The sequence below is a fragment of the Myotis yumanensis genome, unplaced genomic scaffold (assembly GCF_028538775.1).
Source record: "Myotis yumanensis isolate MYYU_CA2020_CCGP unplaced genomic scaffold, mMyoYum1.0.hap1 SCAF_8, whole genome shotgun sequence".
Taxonomy (NCBI): Eukaryota; Metazoa; Chordata; class Mammalia; order Chiroptera; family Vespertilionidae; genus Myotis; species Myotis yumanensis.
Genome location: NW_027223759.1, coordinates 10,198,596 through 10,206,875, shown reverse-complemented (window position 1 = coordinate 10,206,875; position 8,280 = coordinate 10,198,596).

Here is an 8,280-nt window from a genome sequence, read left to right as displayed (position 1 = left end):
CTCTTTTAAAAGCAAAATGGGACTTCTCTGGCAGGACTGAGGGAAATGGGACTTTGGGAAACTCGGGGGTTTAATTCCATATAAATAAAAACCACTCACTCTCCTATGCACGTCTCAGAAAATTCTTTTTCTTGGACTGTCCACTCCCAGGAGCAATGGGTGGGGATGAGGACCTCTCTCCGCTTGTAACAACAGGATTACGGGTGATTTAATTCTCTTTAGTATTCATATAATTTTTTCTCTGTGACGAATATGTATTATTTGTATACTAGAGGCCGGATGCATGAAATTCGTGCAAGGGCCTTGGCCCTGGCCCCCGCCCACCCGCCACCACAGGCCTCTGCCGCCTCTGCTGCTGCTTTGTCGGGAAGGAAGGAAGTCTGGGAGGACAACTGGTCTAATTAGCATATTACGCTTTTATTATTATAGATAAAGTATGCATCTTGAGGCACCCCTGTGTTGCCTGGGGCACCGATCCTAAATTGCTTCTCTTACCAACTTCCCAGAATGCTTCCTACCCATTCAAGGTGTTTCTGGATTCTGACCTCAGGACTTCTTGTTCCCAGGGAGGGACTCTCTTTGTCCTCAGACCAGATTCCAAACACTCTTTTGGCTTTGCCACTTGTTTCTTTATTCTAGTACAATGTGGGCTCTCCCTCTGGCCAAAGTGCTGTTGGCCACCCTGTGTAACAGAGAAAATATGCTGGAAGAGAGAAAGGTACTCTTTCCTCTGATCTATTATTTCACTTTGTGGAATATTTTAGGACTAAAAAATATATTTTTATTGATTTTAGAGAGGAAGGGAGAGAGAGAGAGAGATAAAAACATCAATGATGAGAATCATTGATCGCTGCCTCCTGCACACCCCACACTGGGGATCGAGCCCGCAACCCGGGAACGTGCCCTGACCTAGGAATTGAACCCTGACCTCCTGGTTCATAGGTCAATGCTCAACCACTGAGCCACGCCAGCCGGGCATTTTCAGACTTTTGAGAACTTGGAGAGAAAGATCATGAGTAAAAAGTAAAGGTTTGGAATAACATAACAGACTTAGGATGTGTATGAAAGGACCAGGCTTGTTTAACCTTAAAATGAACTAGAAAACATACCGTGCTCCATCTCCACTGAGGAAAAACATAAAAAGGGGCTGCAGTTGCAGAAAAGGGGATTCTGGTTAGATCAGCAACTTTTACACTTTTGGCTGTGGAACTTTTCCTTTTAATAAAACAGAACCTGGGAGCCTAATGTGTGAAAGAGCGAAAAGAGGAATGGGGCCTCCTGAAGCCTGAGTGGGGGTTGCCCATGTCTGCCAGCTCTTTCTTCCCTCAGAGGACTTACCAAAGCAGTTTGAAAACCAGTGGTTTAGATCAAGTCAACAAACTATAGCCAGCTGACTTTTTTTGTATGGACCATGAGCTAAGAATGTCTTTTCCATTTTTAAATGGCTAGGGAAAAAAGAATTCTTTTATGTGCCATGTAAAAACTACATGGCATTCAAATTTCAGTGTCCACAAATGAAGTTTTACTGGGACACAGCCACGCTCATTTGTCTGTGGCGACAATGGCAGAGTTAAGTAGTTGTATTAGAGATCTTATGCTCTGTGAAATCTAGAATATTTACTGGTCCTTTGCAGAAAAAGTGTGCCAAACTCTGGTTTAGATGGAAAGCTTTATGATACTGTTCTGTTTTTAATATGTGATAAACCATTTATGTGATTTCTTCCTTTTGAAGGCATTAAAGTCAGGCGAGGCTGTGATTTACGAGAGGTCCTGACTAGAGTAGAAATGACTGCTCTCAAACCACCCAGGATCCCTGACAGTCTGTCCCTTCCAGCCCTGGGAGGCTGTGGTTTCACCCTTGGGCTCCAGCCAGTCGCCTGCAGATGGCTAAAGGGAAAAGAAGGCAATGACCTGGCAGTATGCCAACCTCCCCAGCCCTCCCTTTCCCAGTTTGGAGCCTTGAATTCCTGGCAGTTAAGAAAAGGATTTCCTTCAGAAGAATACAATGCAGTAAAGCTCTGGCCAGTCATTAGATTTCACAGGGTGGGAAAACATCTGTGATTTGGGAAGAGGAAAGAAAATCCAATCTTAAGCACTGATAAGAGATGGTGCTGAGGAAGACTATGAGAAAGGAATAAAAGCACGTCTAGAACAAGTGGAGAATGATAGAAAATCTTTTTTTTTTTTTTAATATATTTTATTGATTTTTTACAGAGAGGAAGGGAGAGAGATAGAGAGTTAGAAGCATCGATGAGAGAGAAACATCGATCAGCCGCCTCCTGCACATTCCCTACTGGGGATGTGCCCGCAACCCAGGTACATGCCCTTGACCGGAATCGAACCCGGGACCTCTCAGTCCACAGGCTGACGCTCTAGAATGATAGAAAATCTTAACATCTCTTAATGCTTTCTTTGAAATTACCTATCATTTTTAAAAAATATATTTTTATTGACTTCAGACAGGAAGTGAGAGGGAGAGAGAGATAGAAACATCAGTGATGAGAGAATCACTGATCGACTGCCTCCTGCACACCCCCCACTGGGGATTGAGCCCGCAACCCAAACATGTGCCCATGACCAGAATCAAACCCGGAACCCTTCAGTCTGCAGGCCGACACTCTATCCACTGAGCCAAACCAGCCAGGGCAAAATTACCTATCATTTAAGATCAAATCAGGTCATTTGCATTAATACATAGGACAACTCTTTTGTCTCCAATCTAGCATTTCACAAACATTATGTTTCTCTGATATATTAAACAGGTGGAAGCTGGAATTATTTTCTGTCACCAAAATGAGGATAAGCTCTGACCGGTTTGGCTCAGTAGATAGAGCGCCGGCCTGCGGACTGAAGGGTCCCAGGTTCGATTCCAGTCAAGAGCATGTACCTTGGTTGCGGGCACATCCCCAGTAGGGGGTGTGCAGGAGGCAGCTGATCGATGTTTCTCTCTCACCGATGTTTCTAACTCTCTATCCCTCTCCCTTCCTCTCTGTAAAAAATCAATAAAAATATATTTTTTAAAAAATGAGGATGAGACCTTCATACTGTCGGGGCCAGGGAAACTACCCCCTCACCCCTTCAGTTCTTCCAGTTGGTCAAATAAATCAAATGACATGCAGCAGATTAACAAGAGAAAATAAAATTTTAATTCATGCACGTAGGGAATTCACGTAAGCATGAGCATTCCAATGAGGCAAAATGAGGTATATATGCCATTTTGGACTAAGAAGACAGTAGGCAATTCACAGGTAGATGAGAAAGAGCAAACATCGGTAAATAAATTCTTGCAGGGCCACCCAGAAACAATGGGCCTCAAAGGGGAATCTAGGGAACATACTGCGTCAAAGTGAATGTTATTTCCCTTCCTGAAGCAGGTTTTCTGTCTGAATCTCTTTAGGCAGGTAAAGGGGAGGTAATGAACTCTTCTTGAGTTTGTTGGGTTTTAATTGTTTTCATCTCAAAATAATGTGCATGTGAGGGTGGCACTTTCTGGGGATAATCACTCCCAACCGCCACAATACCTTCAAAACCAGGGGGCGATTTCTCAGCCTGAAGTATAGTGATTAGTAACTGGGGACTAAGGGAGGGCACATGTGGGGAACTGATAAATCTCAAGTAATTTTTTCATTTAGTTTTGCTCTTTAGTGAAAAAGGCGTGATCACGGTGGTGAACCACAAAGCTATAAAAAAAGATATATCCCTCATGATCTCCACAGGGAAAAAAACAAATAATAAAACAAATAGGCCTTGGCTGGTTTGACTCAGTGGGTTAGCCTGCGGACTGAAGGGTCCTGGGTTTGATTCTGATCAAAGGCACATGCCTGGGTTGTTCGCTCGATCTCCAGTGGGGGATGTGCAGGAGGCAGCCAATCAATGATTCTCTATCATCATTGATGTTTCTATCTCTCTCCCTTTCTGAAATCAATTTTAAAAATAATAAAAAAATCAAACAAAACAAATAGCCAGTATCATAGCTGTTAAAAGACTTTCTCTAAGCCCTAGCCAAGTGGCTCAGTTGGTTGGAGCATCGTCCCATTTACCAAAAGGTCATGGGTTTGACTCGTCAGGACATATATCTAGGTTGAGGGTCCTCAGGGGGTGTGTAGGAAGCAATTGATCTTTCCTTTACTCTCAACATGGGTGAGGATTTTAAAAAAAGACTTTCTCGCCCTAGCCGGTTTGGCTCAGTGGATAGAGTGTCTGTCGGCCTTCGAACTGGAGTCCTGGGTTCGATTCCGGTCAAGGGCACATACCTCGGTTGTAGGCTTTAGGGCGCGTGCAGGAGGCAACCAATCGGTTTCTCTCAAATCAATATTTCTCTCTTGTCTTTCCCTCTCTCTAAAAATCAATGGAAAAATACCCTCAGGTGAGGATTTAAAAAATGTTGAAAAACAAACAAATAATAATTTAAAAAAACTTTCTCTAAAATCGTTTAAGGTTACACTAGCTGCTGAGACAAATAAAAATATTAGGTTGAATCATATTACGTTTTTACAGGTAAAAAAATACCGGCAATTTCATGGTTCAAGCTAGCATAATAACCCTACGGTAACAAAAATTTCTTTTTCTATAATGTCCAAAATGGATGTTCCTGATTAGTGGATAGCTGTCCTCCAAGCCAGTGGGGGTGTTTCAGAGTACCAGGTTTTTTACCTTATAGCTTCTGTATCTTAACACCTGGCTCCCAAGATTACTGTTAGTCTACATCAATAGAGGGGGTCAGAATAGGGCACTGACAACTTCATTTTTATGGACCAGGCTTCCAAGTGGTGTGCGCTACCACCACTACCATTCCATTGGCTCGAACTCAGTCACCTCTAACTACAAGGAAGGCTGAGGAATATAGTCTAGTTATGTTCCCAGAGATAAGAGAAATGGGTCTGGTAAATGGCTGGCTGGTGGCTACCACAGAAGGTTCCCTAATGCCTCCGAGACTTCTCCCCTGCAATATATAACTCTTGGGTCTTCCCGTTTTAAGTATAACAGACTTTGAGTAATACTTTATACTTGTTCAGTTTATAAGAAATTCTTGCATAAATTATGAGTTTCCAAGAGCCCAATGAGATAAACAATTATTTCCATCTTGTAGATGAAAAAATGAAGGCTTATAGAGAAGGCACATGCTGACTTGTCCAAGGACATGAACGATGAAACCAGCTCCTAACAGCAGCAAGGATACTAATTTATATAGTACTTTTTGGCTTATGCAACTTTCGTGTGTATTATTTCTCTGACCGCTAGTGCAGGGACCTCCCATTCTGACAGTCAGCTTGTGGCCTCTCCATCATGGCTGCTGGTTATTAGTATGTTGCTGACCCAGCAGATTATAGGACATAAATAGATGCATTTGTCATCTGACCACCTCTTGCTGGAGTCGGACACATTTAGCCCCGATAGAAACCAAGGCCTTCTCTGCTTCTTGTCTCAGGTTAGGAAGGCAGGTTTTGAGGCCCTAAGAATTCATGTGATGGCTTACTTACACTTCCTGCTATGTTCGGCCTGGCTCTCCTGGTGAACACCAAATTGCCAAAACTCAAAGGACGTTGGGAGAGCAGTTTCAGGGTGGAATGTACCTGCCAAGAGGTAGGTCTCTGCTGCTGCTCTGCCGTTTTCTGCTTTCCTCAGTGTGCAGTCTCTTTTCACAGATAGCGCAAGAGGCATTTCTCTTCCATAAACTCTAATTGCACTTCACTTTTCCCTTTCAAAATGTATTTCTGATCTTCTATTGAGATCTCTACTTCTGCTCCCCTGCATTCCCACTTCTTTAAGCAAGCAGGGACTGAAATAGCAACATGACCGTCTTCCTCTGGAGGGTTTGAGGTTCGCTTTGTGAACTACCTGAGGGTAGCAGCTGCTACATCTTCTGCATCTTTGAGTTCTCTTGGATACCTAGCAGGTACCTGGTCTCTGGTGGGTGTCTCAAATGCCTGCTGACCAAGACTGTTGTACAAGTATCTTAGAATTTTCAGATAAAGAACTCAGAATTAAAGCAAAATAAGTAGCATGCTATTGCTTTAAAAAAATAAGACTTTTAATTATGATCACTTTCAAGCAAACAAAAAATACAATGATCAACCATATATCCACCACCACGTATTTCAACAAGATTTCAATTTTCAAGCTGTTAAGAAAATGTGCCAACACAGGGTAGCTTCCACTTGTCAGAATCATAGAGGTACAGCGGGGGAACAGAAGATGATCCAAAGCCAAGTCTTAAAAGATGGCCTTACGGCCTTGAGAAGCAACAAGTGGACAGAGAACTGCAAAAAGTTCTGAGGGTGGGCTCTGAAGAAAGTGGCTCAGCCAAGGCCTTGGTAAGCATACTGAGGACCCAGAAGACAGTGGAGAAATATAGAAGTTAGTTTAAACCAGAAAATATAAAATTACAATTTTGAAGAGAAGGGTGTAGAATGCAATGAAGAATGAGTTAAATTTTTAAGCAGGGGTTATTTTATGTGGCGGTCACAAGAAAATTCCTCAAATTTGCTGATCAAAATTAGGTATATAAAATTCACCCGAGCTTCCCATTTCAGCCTACGTTCCCAAGGCTCTTCAGTAGGACCAGTGCTTCAATTTTAGCAAAAAGAGCCGCAACTTCCCATTTGGTTAGTGCTTTAAACAGTTCAGACTTTGGCACTTAAAGCTGAGAGCTCTGTTGATGGGAAAAAATATACAAAACAAAAAGGGGTATATATATATTAAAAAAGCTGATAGCTCTGTGATTCAACCTTGTTTTCCCCAGGCCTGTAGAAAACTCAAATTGACTAGGACCTTAGTATTCTCCAAGTCTACTTTGCTTCAGAAAGAAAGCTTTGACAATACTGCTCTTGGCAGTCCATATGCCACTGTCATCTAAGTTATTCATCTAAAAGTCAATAAAGTGTCGGGGTACTACTGGATGAGGCAAAATGACAACATTCTCTGGGGAGAAAAATAAACAGCTTTATGTTATAGAAATTTGTCTACAAATGGCTACATGTACTTCATGCAGCATTTACTTCAATCAAAATTACCTAAATTTGAAATGCATTTACATCTCTTAAAGTTTGTATCATTTTAATTTCTATAAATCAGTTATGATAGGTAATGTTGACCATTATTTATATATAGAAAATGAGGGGGGTGGGGGGTGGCTCATTTGCCGAGTGTTACATTAAAAGCAGAAGTGGAGCCCTGGCCAGGTAGCTTGGGTGGAGCGCTGTCCCATACACCAAAAGGTGGCAGGTTCGATCCCTGGCCAGAACGCATACCAATTGATGTTTCTCTCTCTCAAAATCAGTAAAATATATCATGTAAGGATTTAAAAAAAAAAAAAAAAAAAGGCGGTGGAGGTATAACTCAAAGATATAATCATTGTAACTAGCCCAACCCCTTGAATGCTTTTGTTGAATTGGATTTTAGCATGATGTCCATGGCATACACAGAAATGCAAGACGTAACAATCCTATGAGAGTTGTGACTGTCATGATAATACATGGCTGTCAACCAGGCTGCTGTTCACATATTAAAGACCATCTTTTAGAAGTAAAGATTTCTCTTTGGTGTTCTATGTCCTGGTTTATACCTCACACCTACTAACATATTATTTTTGCTCAGCTTGTTTTTCCCTTTACCCCCCTTTCTTAATGAGTCTGTATTACCCTTTTTATAAAAAGTCCCTTTAGATTACTTTAGAAACAATTCAGGGCTTACATTAAGAATTATTTTGTGCCCTAATTGGTTTGGCTCAGTGGACAGAGCATCGACCTGTGGACTGAAGGGTCCCAGGTTCAATTCCGGTAAAGGGCATATGCCCAGTTTGCAGGCTCGATCCCCAGTGTAGGGTATGCAGGAGGCAGCTGATCAATGATTCTCATCATTGGTGTTTCTATCTCTCTCTCCCTTTCTCTCTGAAATCAATAAAAATGTTTAGTTTTGTTTTTAAAAAGAAAAAGAATTATTTTGTTTATCTTTTGGAATTGCAAGTAAGTAAATAAAATTAGGAACATGATTTCTTTCTTTCTGAAGAGATGCCAAATATTTTTGCTCACCTAATTTAAAAATTTTTAACACAAAACCCAGCTTTATTTAAATAAATTCAGAGGCAGAAAGATAGCAGAAAAGGAAAAAAATGAAAGTCCAAAAGAACGAGAGAAACAGAGATTCTTAAATTGGTCCATCTAATCACTGCCTTACAAAAGGCTGTTTCAAATGAATGATTCACAGCTCTCACTTTTCAGATATGCTTATCAAAAACAGTAACCATCAAACACCAAATAAAATATAGGAAGGGCCAAAGGT